General features: G+C 57.1%; 1 protein-coding gene across 1 annotated transcript in view; it reads left to right on the forward strand.

The window, feature by feature from the left end:
• The first annotated feature begins 1683 nt into the window (after nt 1–1683).
• ZFHX3 (zinc finger homeobox 3) overlaps nt 1684–18308 on the forward strand; it is a 236480-nt gene continuing 219855 nt past the window's right edge. The window contains exon 1 of the mRNA XM_053271179.1: nt 1684–1790. The gene's annotated coding sequence lies outside the window, so the exon portion shown is untranslated. The remainder of the gene's footprint in view (nt 1791–18308) is intronic.

Here is an 18308-nt window from a genome sequence, read left to right on the forward strand (position 1 = left end):
CTCTCTCTCCAGCAGTAGCAGAAGTGGGGGTGGGAGGGTGGGGGTCACTTCCATTTATTCACAGCCAGCCTGAGTACATCACTGCTTGATCGAGGAGCCAGAAGGAAAGGGGGTGGGGGCCGAGCTGGGATGAGAGAGGGAGCGCGAGGAGGAGAAAGAGGGGACCCCGAGGTGAGAGGGCAGGGTTCAAGTCCAGACTGCCGAGCCAGCCGGGAGGCGGCAGCCGGGCCTTCTTCACCTGACGCAGAGGCTGCTGCTGCTGCTGCCGCCGCCGCCGCCCCCACCCAGCTGCATCTGGAGGGCTCCGTTGCCTGCTAGGAAGACAGCGGCTGCCGAGCAGTGCTGAGCGAGGGCCCTCCCTGTGCCGACTGGGGCCAGGCCCCACGCGTGGCGGCTGCTCTGGCCCAGGCAGGGGGGGACGGGAGGGCCAAAGGCAAAGGCACTTTGGGGAGAGGTGTGGCGGGGGGGGGAGGAGGGCAGCGTCAGCAGATGGAAGGCCTGTGTGCGGAAGAGGGAGCTGTCCTGGAAGCAAGACCTTGGGATGCGGGGGGCTTCCCTGGCTAGTCCCAGCAGAGGGCGGCAGGGTGGGGGGTGCTTTGTGCTCTGCAGGTGTTTACCCTGCCTTGGTTCGGAAGGGACGCCTGCCTTGGTCCTCTGCAGTAGCAGCAGCAGCAGTGGGTGCATGTCTGACTGAAAGCAACCTTTGGAGGGTCCTCCTCTCCCCAGAATGGCCCTTTCGAGTCGTGGGGCCCACGAGCCACACTACAGCGGCCACGGGAGGCGGGCTTGGTGGCCTCCTTTCCTCCTCCTCCACCACACACCGGCGGCTTTTTGTTCACTGCTCTTTCATTGCTCCCCGTTTGGGATGAAACACACTGGCTTGGCACAGCGAAACGGCTTGGAGCCCCCAGAAGTCAGGGGCCAAAGAGAACGGTCTCTCGGGGGAATAAAAGACCAGCGACCGATTTTTAAAAAAATGGAAATTCCGGTAGCACCCAAGTCAGTCCGCTCTCCTATGTCTCTTTTCATGGCTGTGATGCGGAAAAATGAGCTGCCCCCCCACCCCCCACTGCCCCCTCGGAGGGCCCGCTGAGCACCGCCTCATTCAGAGGTGGCACAAACCCCTCCAATTCAAGGCGTAGGAGCAGGTGTGTGTGTGTGTGTGTGTGTGTGTGTCGGGAGGGGGGTGCCGCCAGTCCGGTCTGCTGTACACAAATGAACAGGCTTCATCAAGGCCCCCCCGTCTCTTCCTCCCACCCCACCCCAGCACACACACACACACACACACACAGATGGCCACGCCGGAGCTGTCGCCCTCCCTGGCCCAACGGCGTTCCGGCGCACACCTTGAGCAGCGAGAGCGACCTGCTGCCTGCCCCGAAGCCGAGCGTCCCGCCTGAGACGGATCGGCATTAAAGCTCCGAGCTCCCTAAATCCCACTGTTTGGAAGTGATCAGGGAAGCCGCGCGCACAGCAAGGGCTCTGCCTAATGAAGAGAGCCGCGTGATGTCATCACATTAAGCTAAAATAACCACTGAACATGGGAACAAGAGAGATGGGCTGGCTGGCGGCGGGTGGGGGGGGGGAGGCAGAGGGAGAGGCGGCAGCGGCGGCAGCAGCAGCAGCAGCAGCAGCAGCGAAACCGGAGCAGGCATATTCCCACTCATGTATGTGGCTCACACAGGCAGACTGTGAGAGCCATCTAAGTGTCTTCTTAGCAGCCAAGAGGGAGGAGAGGGAGTCCGGAGCCAGCTCCCGCGCATGTACTTGGCCAGGGTGTCAGAGGGCGTGTGAGTGCATTTTTCATTTCTTAGCCTTTCTATGGTCTGCCAAACAAATGGGATTAGCGCGATATTTACATGTGTAGCTGCAGTAACTGTGCTGTGTATTTTCATCGGGGAGACAAGCAGGCATAGCCACAGAAACGGGGGGCGCTCTCCTGCCTCTCTGTCCGCAGGCACGAGTGTGTGGACCTGGAGAGGCAAGACGAGGGTGCCTATAAATATACAGGCAGTTCGGATGTGAGGTGGGGCGGATTCAGCCACCCCTCGTGAGTTGCGCGCTGCCGGCTGAAGTCCTCGGAGGCTGCCATATCTGCCTGGAGGCGGAGGGAGGGAGGCTGGGACCTTCCCCTTTATTGGGGGAGGGAAGGCTGGTCTGTGGGGTGCTGATTCGGGGGGGGGGAGCCATGGAGAAGGCATCGTTCAAGATGGCAGCCTCTGCCTGTCGTCTGAGAGAAGCGAGCGTTGCTGGCGTCTGAAAATGGTCCCTGCCGGGCTGCTGAGCCGCCATCTTGTGTCTTGGCATGATGCATGTTGGTGCACCTTTGATGGGCCAGTGAAATGGGGGCCATGCTGCTCCTCACACGAGGCCTATATGTGAGGCGCATGTGTTTTGCGGGGCCCACATCTGTGGTCGCTGTGGAAGTGACGACGACCCACATAACACAAGGCCCAGACCGAGCCAATCCGTGTGGCTGCGCTGGGGGCGACGGGAGCTTCTGGCCCCTCGCAGTGGCCTTCCAAGGACTCGTCTGAGGCGAGACTTGCCCAGCAGGAAGAGAGGAGGAGTGTCGGCGCGCCAGAGCGGCTGGTGGGTGCTCGGGGCGCCTGGCTGCCCAACGGCCCACCGTGGTGGCAAGGGAGGGCGGAAGTGCTTGCCCTCCCCCACTGGCCGCAGAGAACTCAGGCGATGCCACACGTCCTGTTTTCCAAGCATCCCATATAAAAGGCCAGCACTGGATGGTTCTAACCTGAAACGATCTTAAGGCTGCAAGGTGAGAGACGAAGGTCTGAAATAAAGGCAGTCAGCGGCCACTCGCTAGGATTGCCCTGTTTTCAAGGTGTGCTGGGTCACCAGGTGGCAGGGCGGGCCAGAGTGTGTGTGTGTGTGTGGGGGGGAGTTGCCGGGATTCCTGGGGACGCACAGGGCATGCTGGCTCCGCCCTGGAACTGGGGCGGGCGACGGGCCACCTGCCTTTCTGCGGCCTGCGCTGGCCAAGAGGGGCGGAGGTGCTCTGGCCCCCAAAGGCCTGGCTGGCCGGAAGCCACCTCGTCCTGCTTCTTGTCCAGGCGGGGCTTGAGGGCACGCTGGCCTTGGAAGAGGGTGCTGGGTTTCCCCCTGTGGGGTGAGGCAGGTGGCCTTCCGTGGCCGGTGCGGGAGGCAGAGTTTCCAAGGCCCTCCTTGCGGCCTCTCTCTCTCGGGGGCGCCACCTCGTCCAAGCTGCCCCTCCTGCTAGGGAGACCTGCCGGGGTTGCAGCTGCTCCCGCCCCCCTCCACATGGCTGGGGGCAAGCAGCAGGCCGGGCTCCCCCTCCCAGCATCACCTCAGGTCAGAGATGCTGCCTCGGCCGCGGCCTCCTTTGATGGCCCCTGTTATGGAGGAAACTGGAGACGGCTCCTGCTTTTGATATGTTGACCCCAAGCGCTGCTTCCACGCTGCTGCCTCGTGGTTTACAGATTTAACGGAGGGGGAAGCAGGTGGGGGAGGACGGACGTTGCCTTAGGTGATAAACAGCCCCATAAGACTGGAGGCTCTATGAAGAAATGAAGGCAGACCGGGGGGGGGGCGCAGATGTGGGGGGAGAGGGCCAGGGCTCTGGGGCTTTCTTTCTCTTCCCAGCAATGCCGGTTTTGCGGCATGAAGCGAGAGTGCCGTCCTCTTCGAGGCGCCCACACAGGCACACGCCAAATATGGCCTTCCCCGGCTGCCGGCCCTGGTGCCTTGGATGGGGCCGGCCGGCCAAGGGTTTGCAGGCGGGTGCCGGGGCCCAGGCAAGGCAAGTGAAGGAGCATGCAGGGCTGGATCCCAGATCCATCCAGGAGGGAGGAGCTGCCCTGGAAGTGGCCAGCAGAGCCAGGGATCCGGCCCCCTCCCAGCCCCCTTTGCTCGTCCTGTTGATCACGCGCCTCGGGGTGCTGGTGGTGCTGGTGGTCCCTTTCTCCCCCAGCCAAACACAGCTGGCTGGCTCTTCAGCGCCAACATGGAGCTTTCCCCACCCGGGTCGGTGCATCTGTCATCAGACTTCCTGCCTGTCGGCAAGAGCACCCCGAACTGGGGGCACCGGGAAAGCACTGCTCTCCAGACACCTTCCCCCCCCCCACAGCGGCATTGAGCACGCTAGGTTCAAGGGGCCGATGGCTCCTTCCACGCTATTATTATTATTATTATTATTATTATTATTATTATTAACATTTTATATCCCGCTCTTCCTCCGAGGAGCCCCGAGCGGTGTACTCCATGCTTAAGTTTCTCCTCACAACAGGAGCTAGGCAGTGCTCCTCTGAGCCTCAGTGAGCCGGTTCACACGTGGACAAACATGGATGGGTTTCTCATCCCTGGGTTATTCCCCTCTGCATGGCCGGCACCCAGATGTGCAAACCGGCCCCACGGGTGGGTGTGGGGCATTAGAGGTGATGCTCAGTGCTGGCAACGCTGCCTGTGGCTTCAGATGCCTCCTTAGCAGGTCAGCACATGAGGAATGTGGACAGATGAGGCAGCCCCACGGCGCGTGTTCCCGGAGGGCATGGTGCTCGTGCTCCTCTGCCTGGGAAGGGCCAGCCAATGTGGCTTCAGCCTGGCCCCTCTGAGGAGCTGAGAGAGGACTTGGCTTTGGTGGCCTCCTCGGAGGAAAGGACCTTTCGGAAAGACCCCCTGGCAGCCCTCCCCCGTAGGCCTTGGGCAGACTCTGCTTCTTGCGTCCTGAAACACGAGGAGCCCCTCTGGGCACCACCCAGCAGCAGAGTGGGGGGCAAGCAAGAGTCCTAGCAGACCCAGGGCGGGGCTGGGGGGGCACAGGGCGTGTCCTGGCCACTGGACAGCTTCCCCCCAGCAACGGGTCCTCTTCAAAGGGAAGCTCTGGTCCAGCCAGGGGGAGGGGGAGGTCAGCTGCAGGGGGGGCAGGGCCTGGGGGCTCCAGCCCCGCCCCTCCGAGCCCCGCCCCTCCTGCTCACGAGTGCGTCTGTCTAATGAATGTGCGGCCCGCTCAGGCAGACTCTCCCTCCGGGGCCCGTCACTCGTTTATCATGCGACCCTCCTAGCCTTGGGTAATGACCTTGAAAGAATATATCAGCCCACGGTGGCGGGAGTGAAGAATTAAATTGTTTCTCTGAGTGCTTATGGTCATTGCTGACAATTTATATGACACAGCTGCCCTGAGCCATTGTGGGGATAATCATTTTCCAGCCAGCAAAGGATCACGGACCGGACGGACGGCGGATCGGTGGCCTGTGTTGGGCTGAGGCTGGAGGGTCTGTGGGGAGGAGGCCTCTGAGCGTGAGCAGACACGCCTGCTCTGAGGCGGGGAGCCTGGGCAGGATTGGGACCCGAGCAGACAAGCAGGGAATGGCCAGCCAGGGGCCCGTGGATTCAAGGCCCGTCTCAGGCTTGGGGGGAAAGGAGGGCGCTGTAGAGGCCAGAGCAGGAGGCGGCACAGCCAGGAGCGGTCAAAGGGCCGGCCCAGAGCCCCGCACTCCCTCCAGTGCGTGGCGGCCATTTGGGCGCTAGGAGAGCTAGCGGTCAACAAAGGGCCGGCCAGTGGGAGAGGCCCCGTCTCCTGAGCTGACAAGCAGCCGGTGTTTCCCTTGAGTCAGGGAAGAAATGGGGGGGGGGCGCGATTTGCCATGCAGAAGTAGCGTGTCCGCACAGTGCTAGCGCTCTCTCCTTCCCAACCGGAATGGGTTACCTCCGCATCAGTAGCCATGAGGTGCATGATGGGCGGGAGTGTGAGTAGCACTGCACCGGAGGATGCCCACTGACTTCCAGTGCTGAATTGACAGAGAGAACTTGCTCTTTGGACAGCAGATTGGCATTATGGCCCCACAGTCTGTTTTTCAGCCATCTTTGGCTTCCTTCCCTTTGTTCTCCTAGTTCTGGAGATGTTCCCGAGAAGGGCCTTTTGACAATAAATCAGAGGTCCGTGTTGTCACACCCGCCCGTTGTGTGAGACCCCTAACCTCTTAACAACCTATTGGGGCCGCATTTACTTTTGACGAAGCCAAGTGAGTTGCATTTTGCACATTTCCACTGGTGGGTATTTGTTGAAGATATTTTAAAAGGACAACCGTGGCTCTCTTTCTGGTCTGTTTGTTTTTGGTTATTAAGTGTGCTTTGGGACAAAAACGTTATGTCCACACACGAGTCACAACTATATTTGCAGTGGTTGCTGTGTGGCGGCAGCTGCTGTTAAAAACACGGAAGGTGGCAGAAATTCTCCTCCATCTGGAATCGCATCGGCTTGAATGCAACTGATCAGAGACTGTAGAAAAGAAAAGCCCACAAGAAGAGCCATCTTTAAAAGTTGCTTCCCACCCCTGCTCGGGAGCTTTCCAGAGGCATCTGCCGGGTGGCTCTTGGGGGGCAGAATGCTTGTTTGGGTGGATCTTGCAGGGGGTCCTGCCTGCAGAGTCAGCCTGGTCTTGCAGACCTGTCCCTCAGTCACGGGCTGCATCCACACCACACAGGTCCTTTCCTCTGGAAGTGTTAACCTTTGTGTACTCGCTTTTTACAAAGCATTCAGATGACATTGCTGTCAAGTCATTGCATTCTTGTGTGTTTTGCATTGCCGTTCTGTGCTCTTCAGGCCTGATTTGTGGCCATGTTTTGGACAGTAAAATGCAATTGCAGCACCAGTCTGTCCAGTGTGGACAGACAAAGCTCCTGTAAGGTTTTTCTGGGCTCTTACACATCTAAATTAAACACTTCCTCCTTGCAGGCTCTGCTCATTTTATTGCTTCCTATTGATCCCAGCTGGAGGATTAATGAATAATTGCTCCTTGAATAGCCACTCAGTGAATTGCACCGTGTTAATTTCTGTTCCCATAGAGGGAGTCTTTCATGACTGCTTTCCTATGCTTATTTTTTTAAATAGTGAAAGAGTGCTGTTTTTCTATGAAAGAAAGAAAGAAAGAAAGAAAGAAAGAAAGAAAGAAAGAAAGAAAGAAAGAAAGAAGCTTGTAACTTAAGCTTCCCTCCCCCATAGGAAAAGAAACTGACAAGGAGCAATTCAGAGAGGCTCTGCCTAGGGCAATTACTCACGAATCCCCAGCTGAGATGAATAGAAAGCAATAACCCGGGTTCCCAACTGGTCAAGCCCCGTTTTTATTGTAGCAATAAACTTTTACTTGAAGTTGCCATGGACTTTTGCTGAACGAAACTTACTTATGAGCAGAATTCCAGAAGAATCTTGGCCATGGGGGAAAGCGTTGCTTGCTAATGTAGCATTGCATTAAATACTTGAATACTTGAGTGCGGGTGCAGCAGTGGCCCATTGCATAAGCTGGAAGGTTCCACCCCAGAAGAGAGGGCATGATTTTGGAGGAAGCAGAACATGTGGAAAAGATGGCAGCTCTTGGGAAGCTGCCTGGCCTCTTTCTAGTGACCCAGGAAGCTAAATGATACGAGTCAGCCAATCAGGAACAAGCTTCTGTTCCCCTTGGGTTAAGGCTACAGCGCCACCTGCTGGCCAGTCTCTGCTGCAACAAAACGGTGCCTCCCTTCCACCAAGCCCATCTGGCCAGTTCAACCTCCCCGCTCCCATTTTGAAAGGTTCTCCATCAGGTGGCTCCTCTGTAACGCGGCTGCAGCTGGGTGCAGTCCGGACTCTGCTGAGCTGGCGGCTGAACTCTCCCTGACTTCAGTGAGTCATTATTACAGCTGACGGATCTTCACCTGGACGTAGCATGGAGGGACCTGGGTTGACTCTTCTGGGAGGGAGGCTCATCTGGACGGAGTGTGGGAGTGGCACAGCAGAGGTGAGGCTGCCACGAGGTCCCACTGCCTTGTGGGGGAGTGTGGGTGCTGGCTCCGCCTCCACCCTGTGAGGGTGTTCAGGGGGGCTTGCAGGGGTGCCCTCCTGCCCGGAGGGGCTGGCCGCATCATGGAGGGGCCTCCCCCAGCCGTGCTCCTGGTTGGCCTGTGCCACCTTCAGCTTCTTGCGCGCTGCCCTCCCCTGCGAAGTCTCCGGCGCGGGCCTCGGAGGGGGCCTCGGAGATGCCTCCAGCTTTGCAATCTGCCCACTGTCAGCGTTCAGGGTTGCAGAGGTGCTGGGGCTGGTTTTAGAAGCCGCCGGAGGGAAAGGGCCGTGTTGCTGCTGCTGCTGCTGCTGCTGCATCCTTGCTGCCCTCCAAGCCACGCACTCTGTGGTGACAGCAGCTCTTCTGCTCGGAAAAATAATCATCTTTTAAAATGTTAATTTTATCTTGACAAGATCAGGTGGCTGCCTCAGCGGCGGTCTGCATTTGTGTGATGGCGCAACACCTAGATAGGCATGGATATTTATATTTGGCATTCTCCCCCCCCCCGCCCCCCGCACTTCTCCACCAGTATGTTCAGCAGAAAAGACTTGGCTTGATTAATATTTTCCGCTGTCCGGTAACCATGGCAATTGGGTCAGCAGATATAATACTTAATTTAATCTTCCAACTGCCTCTGTGTGCATCACCAATGTCCCGAATAATAGAACGGTTTTGCCTCCCCCCCTCCCACTCTCCCTCCCTCCCTCTGTTTCTGTTGTCTCGCATATATCTTTGCCAGGGGCTCCCTCACATGACCCTCAAGGTATCAACTGTTTCCTCCATTCCGTATACACCGTTCAAAAGGAAGGAAGGAAGGAAGGAAGAAGATAGGAAAGAAAATCCTGGCCCTTCCTCCCTGCCGCCCCCCCCACACACACACAGCTGCTTCTCCCCACCAGCCCACCGTTGTCCAGCCTGGCTCTCCCGCCCCACCAGCAATCCAGCAGCCAATCTCCACCGTGTGACAAGGCGAAACGTGGGAAGGTTCGGAGCGCTTCCCGAGCGGCTTCGCTGTAAGGTGGACGAGCCTCCCTCTCCAGCCCAATGCGCCCCTCTGGATTTCCCTGCCTGCCGCAGCCCTCGCCTGATGGGCCAAGATGGTCCCGGAGGCCTCTCTTGCTCTCCAGGTGGGTCAAGCGCCTCCCCTTGCCGCCCTGGGCCCCAGCCGCCCGTTCCGCCCGCTGCCGTTGCTCCTCTCCCTCCTCTCCCTTGGAGAACCCCCCTCTTGTGCTTTGGTTCCGCCTTTCGCCTTGGAGAGCCCTGTTTGGAGCAGGGGAGGAGGAACTCCCTGTTGGCAGCGCTCTGGGGGCAGGTGGGGGGGGGGGAGACCTGGCTGCTCCTCCTCAGGCCCAAGTGGACTTCACGCGAGGGGGAGGGAGAGGAGGGGGCTTTGCCCGCCTTCAGGGAGTTGCTGCAGATTCCAGGAGGCCTTCGGGGAGCCCCTGGCCTGCTGCCTCCTCCCACCATCCTTCCTGCTGGAGCGAAAGAGATGCTTCCCCCGTGATGGGCAAAGCAGCAGTGGGGTGTGTGTGGGGTGTGTGTGTGTGTGTTTGGGGGACCCTGGTTCTCCGAAACCTGCCCTCCACCTGCCTTCATTCGGCTCGTTTGTTGATCGGCTTCGCTTCTGGGCCCTCTCAGGATGTGGGTGCTTTGCAGAGAGGAGCCCAGGAAGGCTGGTCTCCGGGCAGCCTGTGCCCTAGAGGGAGTTCCTTTCTCCTGCGTGGGGAGATGCTCCGATGTTGCCAGGGGCTCCAGGTCCGGGCCGGCAGGAGGCCACAGAGAGGCCACTGGCAGGGTCTCCGAGGAGCTTTCCTCAGGACCGGGCTCACTGTTCTTTGCCAGGGAGGCTCGCTGGGCCCGGGGCGATGGCTTGGCGTTGCCAGAGTGCGGAGGAAAGGCTCTCGCGAGGCGGGCTTGCCCGTCTCCCCAGCACGTCTCAGGCATTTCAGGCCCGGCATAAGCCCCCAGGTGGAGGGGACCCTGCAGGGGGCGGGGGCAGTGGCTCAGGCAGGAGCCTGAGGCAGGAATAAGGCCAGACTGGAGCAGAACCAGGAGCTTCCTGCAGAAGGAGAGACTGGAAGAGGACGTCCGGGAGGGAGAGACCCAGTCCATGGCCAGGCAGGGAGGCTCAAGGCTGGGCACTTCTCCGTGGCCTCCACAGGGCCACGTTCCCAGGCCAGGGCAGCCCTACATGCCTCCTGCAAACCAGGCCTGGAGCTCCGTTACTGTTGGAGGTGTGTGCTATAAGTAGCAAAGTGGTTTCGTTTGTTATTTGTTCGTTATTTATTTAATTTATATACCGGCCTTCCAAAAATGGCTCCGTTTTCCTGACACTGCATGAGTATCTTGTGAGATGCTACGTTAGAAGAGTCTGTGTGCACCTCTAAGGAGCCCTCCTTACCATTCCCCATGGAGAAGGACGGTTCCCCACACAGCTCCATCCTGCCAGACTTGAAGTGGCCCCAGCAGGTGTGTGGATCAAGGTAACCCCGTTGACATCGTCTACCTGGACTTCAAAAAGCTTTCGAAAAAGTTCCTCATCAAAGACGCCTGAGAAAACGTAGCAGTCATGGGATAAGCAGAGCCAGCGTGGTGTAATGGTTAGAGTGCTGGACTAGGACCAGGGAGTCCCGAGTTCAAATCCCCATTCAGCCATGAGACTTGCTGGGTGACTCTGGGCCAGTCACTCTCTCTCAGCCTAACCTACTTCACAGGGTTGTTGTTGTGAGGAGAAACCTAATTATGTAGTAAAGTGCTCTGGGCTCCTTGGAGGAAGAGCGGGATATAAAATGTAAAATGATGATGATGATGATGATGAGATAGGTTCATCTGTGGATTGCTAACTGGTTAAAGGAAAGGAAACAAGAGGGTAGGAATCAATGGAGAGTTTTCACAATGGAGGGAAGCAAGAAGTAGGGTCCCCCAGGGATCTGTACTGGGACCGGTGCTTTTTAATTTATTCATAAATGGTCTAGAAGTAGGGGTAAGCAGCAAGGTGGCCACATTGGCAGATGATACCAAACTCTTTCGGGTAGTGAAATCCAAAACAGATTGTGAGGAGCTCCAAAAGGATCTCTCCAAACTGGGTGAGTGGGTGACAAAATGGCAAATGCAGTTCAGTGTTGGCAAGTGTAAAGTGATGCACAGTGGGACAAAAAACCCCAACTTCACATATACACTGATGGGGAGCTTTGCTGTCAGTGACTGACCAGGAGAGGGATCTTGGGGTCATGGTGGACAGCTTGTTGAAAGTGTTGACTCAATATGTGGCAGCTGTTGAAAAAGGCCAATTCCATGCTTGGGATCATTAGGAAGGGGATTGAAAATATTATTATGTTGTTGTTTACACAGTCAAACAAGTGTTATTGACTGGTTTGTTTTATCCAAACATCGAGTCCTTCCCAAGGACATGAGATGGCTGAATTTTATTATCAATGTTGTTGCTGTTATTATTATAGATATCGTCGCAGAATATAGGCTGTTCCCAGTAAAGTTGCTTTTTGTAATTGGCTGATGGTAATTTCTGTGGCCCCTATGGTGTTGGGTTGCTCTTCAAGTTGTTTTGGGATTGCACCTAGGGCGCCAATTACTACTGGGATTATTTTGGTCTTCTGCCACAGCCTTTCAATTTCAATTTGTAGAACTTTGTATTTGGTGATTTTTTCTATTTCTTTTTCTTCTATTCTGCTATCCCCTGGTATTGCTATGTTGATTATTTTAACTTGTTTTTCTTCTTCTCGGCTACAGTTATATCTGGCGTATTGTGTGGCAGATGTTTGTCTGTTTGTAGTTGGAATTCCCACAATATTTTTGCATCACCACCACCACCACCATCATTATTATTACTCGGTTTCTATACCACCCTTCCAAAAATGGCTCAGGGCGGTTTACACAGAGAAATAAGTAAGTAAGTAAGAAAGAAAGATGGTTCCCTGTCCCCAAAGGGCTCACAATCTAAAAAGAAACATAAGAGAGACACCAGCAACAGTCACTGGAGGTCCTGTGCTGGGGGTGGATGGGGCCAGTTACTCTCCCCCTGCTAAATAAAGAGAATCACCACGTGAAAAGGTGCCTCTTTGCCCAGTGAGCAGGGGTTAAGCAGGGGTTGATTATTGACAGATAGCTATAAATAAAACTGCTGATATGGTAATGCCCTTATACAAAACTATGGTGTGGGCACATTTGGAGTACTGTGTACAGTTCTGGTCACCACATCTCAAAAGGGACATTTCTGTACTGGAGAAGGCTCAGAAGAGGGCAACCAAGATGATCGGGGGCCTAGAGCACCTTCCTTATGAGGCAAGGCTGCAACACCTGGATGTTTTTCACACAGGGCTTTTAAAGCCCTTTAACTCGCATCTCCTCTTGAATGGAGGCGGTCTGTTCATTTATCGGCTAGATTTACCCCGAAGTCCCTACAAGTTATTGGGGAGCCAATTCGGGTTTTTCACAGCACGTGAGAGTGTAGCCCAGTTTATATCTGGGGTTAAAAAAATCTCCTGTCTGTGTTGTTTTTTTGGGACAACTTTGAGTTCACAGTAAAGCCTCCCAGTAAACTCACAGTAAAGGTCCTGGTGCTTTTAGTTTAGAAAAAGGATGGCTGAAGGGAGAAATTATAGAGATCTACAAAATCATGCATGGTGTGGAGAAAGTGGATAGAGAGAAAAAATTCTCCCTCTGACATAACACTAGAACCAGGCATCATCCCATAAAACTGATTGCCAAGAAATTTTGGACCAACAAAAGGAAGTACTTTTTCACACAGCACATAAAATCAACCTATGGAATTCTCTGCCACAAGATGTGGTGACAGTCAGCGGCCTGGATGGATAGACAGGTCTATCAGTGGTTGCTAGACTGAGGGCTATAGGCCACCTCCAGCCTCAGAAGCAGGATGCCTCTCAAGACCAGTTGCAGGGGAGTAGCCGTCAGAGGAGAGGAGACAGGCCTTCATCTCCTGCCTGTGGGCTTCCCGGTGGCATCTGGTGGGCTACTGAGTGAGACCGGAGGCTGGACTGGATGGGCTTCCCTGGGCCTGATCCAGCAGGGCTGTTCTGATGCTCTGGTCCTTGTTTTGAATGCAGAAAGGTGCGTCTCTGCCCAATCTGAGGAGGCTGTTCCAAACTTTTCTTAATTGATTTTGAGAGCTCGTTGAGGATTTCCATTCTGTTCACAGTTTGAGTCTTGCTCTGAGGTGTCTCTAATAAGTGCTGTCATGGAGTCTTCAGTAGAATTATTTACTTTAATGGATCCTGTGAAAGTGACTCCAATTCTGCGTCATTCAGGTGCTTGCTCTGATCGTCAGTTTCATCCACACTATTGGCTTGATTATTGACGGATAGCTATAAATCGCAGGCGCTCAGGGGGGCATCAGAGAGGGAGGGGGAGAGAGAGACGGCAGCTAGCTAAATGTTTCTCCTTAATGGCACATTTAGGCTTGACATGAGACATGCGTGTTCCTCACGTGCATTTTGCCTGACCCGATGATGTGTCATTTCCACTCCTGGTTCCTTTTAGATCCTGCTTTTTTCAGAGTTCTGCTTTTTCTTCCTGTAGAACATAAGCCTTTGAAAACAGAAAAGGCCTTTCCAGTTTGTCTAGCCCCCGCCCCGCCCCGCCCCGCCCCGCCCCGCCCGGGCTGCTCTCCAGAGCCAGGCACAAACCCTTCAGGGGGCTCTTCTCCCTCCCAGCAGCAGCCAACTTGCATGGCGGCAGTCCGCCCTGGGGCTTGGGGGCTGAGAGGGAACGCCCTTCCCCAGCCAGACCCCTCCGGAGTGAGTCGCAAGCCATCAGCGGCATTCCTTCCTGGGTGACTTGTGAGCAGGACAACGGCTGAGCTCTGACCCAGCTCGCGCTCCCGCCTCGGTTTCTCCCCTGCATGCCTTGCTGTTTCCTGCGGCATTTCTTTCCAGAGGTCTGGAGGGAGCCTGAAGCCGAGGGCCAGACCATGAGCTCTGCACATAGGCATCTCTGGAACCCACAGGCGGCATTTCCACCAGCACATCTTGCCAAAGGGCTTCATGGTGTTCCCTGAGCAGGAACAAAACCCACTCGTGGGACCCATGTCCCAAGAGGAAACAACCGGCCGCTCCCTATAGGGCCCACTGATGCTGCTGAACATGTCTAGGGGCGGAGAAGGAGAATCCAAGATGGCGGGCAGAGGAAGCATCTCCCTTTCCGAACCTAGAGCTAAAGGCATATGGTTGAAATAGGCAGCACGGAAGATTTCTGAGCAGTTTCTCCAAGTTTAGTTTGCTTCCCCAACAACTGTGAAGCAACCGCCGTGAACTGCTGTGAACCGCCTGGAGCCTTTGGGGTCAGGTGGTATATAAAATCAACCATCGTCGTCGTTGTCGTCACTGTGACAGGGGAATTGTTCCAGAAAGCTCCAGAACCATCCTGCCTTGGGATTGTTTTTTAATGAAAGGCGGTATATAAATCTAACAATACAAAATGAAAGACCCACACACGGATCCGACCAGCCAACTGGAGGCCAAGAGAATTCTTTGGAGATGTTGCAAGTGTGAAAACCAGCGAGGGGATGGGGGGGGGGGCTGCTTCCAAGGCCGAGTTCCAGGCATGGTCTGCGAAGTCCCGGGGGGTGGGGGGTGGGACCCTGAGCAAACGTAGCCACCCCGGGAGAAGAGAGCGGGTCCTCTTGTGGCGGGGTAGCAGCAGCCTTGGGGGGCCCCGGGGGCTAGAGGCAGCAGGGCCCAGCCATCCCAGGCCCAGCTCAGCCGCAACTCCCGAATGGGGTGCTGTGCCTCTCAACGGACAGGGGGCCATAAATCAGCCCGGGATGCTCCGCCAGCGATAGTCTGCCAATGCGAAACGAATCGCTTGCTCCCTTTCTGAGCAGCAGCATCTTTCGGGAAGGTTTCCATAAAGTGTGTTCCAAATGCCGGCAGCACCGTCCCAGCGGGAGGGGATGTGCAACTGCCAGACAAAGCCTGAATGAAACCGAGTCAGGAGGAGGGTCACTGTCATGGCGGCTGAAGGTGGCGGGGGGTGGCGGCAGGCAGCACGCCATGCTAAGGAGGCCACGCGAGGAACCCCCCCCCTCCACCCAGCGAAGTCCCTTTGCCAGCTGTGGAGCCCAGGGGCATCTCTGCGGGGGCTTCCTTCCTGCGGCTGCCTCTCCGCCCACAAGACGTCTCCACTCCCGGGCTTCCGAGGCCCAGGGGGGCAGGAGCCAGTGCTCCACGAGAAGGAAGCCACGAGGCCCCCAGAGCCCAGGAGCCGTCCCTGGTGGGGGCAGGAAGAGGCTCCTGCGGGTGCTGCTGCAGCCGGCCGGCCGGTCCAGTCCCTGGCAGCATCTCAGGGCTGGGCTGGGAGAGACCTTCTCTGTCGGAGACCCTGGAGTGCTGCTGCTAGCCTGAGCAGACCGCTGGATGGACCTAAGGGATGGCTGACTCCAGCGCCCCGACCTCTCCAGGATCCTCCCTGCTCTTTCGCTGCTTTGCTTGTTTGGGGGTGACTCCCACAGGAAAACCTTCCAGAAGGTATGGGCTGCCCTGTTGGGTCGGACCGCGTGGCCCAGCATTTTGTTTCCAGGCAGAAGTGCCCCCGAGGCTTCTGAGCGGGCGTGAAGGCTCCAGGCTTCTCCTGGGCGCGTTCCAGATTACCCGCTGCAGCAGCGGTACCATGCCCCGGGTGGGCAGATCGCATTCAAGACGTAAAGAAAGCCTACCACAGGAAAATACCGCTTGCAACGCACATGCAACGTTTTAAGACGGTGACGCTGCCATAAAACCCTGAAGGCGGCATCGGGAATGTGAACGGCACCTTGCTGACTGCGCGGGGACCACGATGCCGAAACACGGGCAGTACAGAAGCACCCTTGGAGGACACGTCATGGGCCTGTTGCAGCGGGTACTCTGGAAAGCGCCCTGCACAGCGGGGGCTTGGAGGAAACCCTCCTCTCTCTCCTCTTCCTGTCCCAGCCGAGGTGCCGGGCTGCATCTGTGCCCCAGGAGCTCTCCTGGGGGGGACGGGGACCTCGCTCAGAGGGCTGGGATCTCCGAGACAGTTTCAAGAGAAGGGTGCAGGCGTGGCTGCTTAGCAGTCTGGGCATGCCAGCCTGCCCTCCAGGTTAGGGTTAGGGTTAGGGTAACCTTGACCCTAACCCTAACCCTTCAGGTCCCCGAGGAAGAGGAGGAGGAGGAAGGGGCCAAGGGAGAAGGGTGTTCCCTAGGCTGGAAGTCTGTGCAGCAAACAGCCTCCCCCCACCCCTGACCCTGCCTGAGCCGGTGTGCTCTGCCTAAACACACACACACACACACACCCCACCACCACCATTGCCCAAGAGAGCCCTCCTTGGAAGCAGCAGCCACCTCTCCCCCCCCCCACCCTGGAGACATTTGCTTTACGTAAACCAGCAAGCAAACCGCTCTCTTCGTATTGATGTAGACATTACCACAAATCGCCACTTAGGGACTTGCACGGATTGACTCGCTGGTTTCAGATCCAATACACATAACTTGATCAGACGCAAAGTTTAAGTACACTTCGTTGGCCTGCCAACTGGGCCCAGCTCAGGAAGTGGCGGCGGCTGCCGCTGCCGCCGCTGCCATCTCCATGAAGAGGCCCTGGGTGAGGGGAGCCGGGGCGGCGGGGGGGGGGGTCGCTGGCGGCCCTTGGTTTTCAAGATGGAAGGGTCAAGCCTCGGGGTTGTCTGGATGAGCCGGCCCTCCAGCCTGCCAGAAACGTGGATCGGTCGGGGATCGCAGCCATCTGTGCAAGCAGCTCGGCATTCCTGGGCTGGGGCCAGAGGGGAGGGCTTGTCAGCTCTACCGTGGCCCAACGCAGGGGCTGGGGGGGCAGGGCATGTGTGCAACAGCCTCCCCCCTCACATTACCTGGTGGGTCGGTGGGGGCGGGGCGTGAGCTGGCTGGAAACTGCAGTGGGCAAAGAGGACAAGCTGACTCACGAAGCCCCTCGCCACAATGGGTCTGAGGGCCCCCCCGAAAGGAAGGTGGCATTCCTGCCTCCCTTTCCCCCTCCCCTGCAAGGGGTGTGTGTGTGAAGCGGCTGTCTAAGCTCCTTTTAAAGCCATCCAAGCTTGTGGCCATGACCACATCCCGTGGCAGGGAATTCCATAGATTAATTATGCGCTGTGGGGAAAAGTACTTCCTCTTGTCGGTCCTGAATTTCCCAGCATTCATTTCCACCCTCTCCACGCCATGCATCATTTTGTACACCTCGGTCGTGTCTCCCCGTAGTCGCCTCTTTTCCAAACTAAAAATCCCAGGGGTTGGAGCCTTGCCTCCAGGGGAAGGTGCTCCAGGCCCCTGATCCTCTGGGCTGCCCCCTTCTTCTGCACCTTTCCCAGTTCCACATCTCCTTCTTAAGATACGGGGACCAGAACCGTCTCTAGTACTCCCGATGTGGCACGGCAATATCCGCAGTTTTATTTCCAGTCCCCTCCAGACGCTCGTCAGTGCATCCCTCCGGCCTGCCATGGGCCCAAGTCTCCGCCATGGGGGGGGGGGCGGGGAGTTGAGGACTGCCTGTCCAGGTGGGTCAGCTGGCTCTGTGTTTGCTATGCTTGGGCAATCCACCGCTGCCCCCCCCGCCACGATCCGTGCTTTCCTGTCTTCACAGTTTGCCTCGCTTCCGTCTCCCAAAGGTGGCCTTGCCTCGATACGGCCACGTCCGTGGGCCCGGGGAGTGCTGGCTGTTTTCCTGCTCCTAAACAAAGTGGCGGGAAGAGCAGCATGATCCAGCCATTTCTTCCCGGGGGGAGAGGGAAGGGGACCCGTGGCAGCCGCCCGCCTGCCTGCTCTTTGCTTCTGGCGATTGTTCTGGGCGACAAAGCCGCTCCGTCCACTTCTCTTCCTAATTTGCAGGACTCCTAATGGGAACAGCACCTCCCCATTACCGTGGCTGCCAAAGGCTAATTTCGTCACCCTCCGGATCCACAATGGAGAAACTGTGTCAGCCCTTGGGAGAGATTTGCATCCAGGACATACCAAGAATGCAAAGCAGCTGCCTGTGCCCTGCCCCCCCCCGCCCCTCTCCTGGCAATTAAGGGTCATTAGCTCAGCTGGGCTCCCCCTTGCTTCCCCCCCCCACCTTCCTACAGCTCCTTCTGTTCTGGGTGCCCCAGAAAGAGGCCCCCACTTCCTTGCCCCAGTGGTTGAGAACTGGTCCCAGGGGTGGCGGGGCTGGGGGGGGAGCATGCCCGTCCTCTTTTCAGCCCCTGCCCCTTCTTGATCTTCCCTTTCTTGGGTCCGTTTGGAAGCCCTTCTCTGCTCTCTGTGTAGCAATTGCCTCTGTGTGGCTCGTGAAGGCCTTTTCCAGTGGCCGGCAAATCAGGGTCCCAAGAACATGTGGACTGTGCATGACTGCCTCCGCCCCACAAAGGAGCCTTGCTCTTCACCCCTTGGCAGAAAAGAGCCGCCTCTGCTCCAGCGCTGGCCTCCAGGGCCAGTCTGCCCAGGCACAGCGGAGAGCCCACAGCTGACCCCCACAAGGCCATGAGGGGAGGAGGCGGCACCCTCTGGGTTGCTGTCC

This window comes from Hemicordylus capensis, chromosome 9 (genome assembly GCF_027244095.1).
Source record: "Hemicordylus capensis ecotype Gifberg chromosome 9, rHemCap1.1.pri, whole genome shotgun sequence".
NCBI lineage: Eukaryota > Metazoa > Chordata > Lepidosauria > Squamata > Cordylidae > Hemicordylus > Hemicordylus capensis.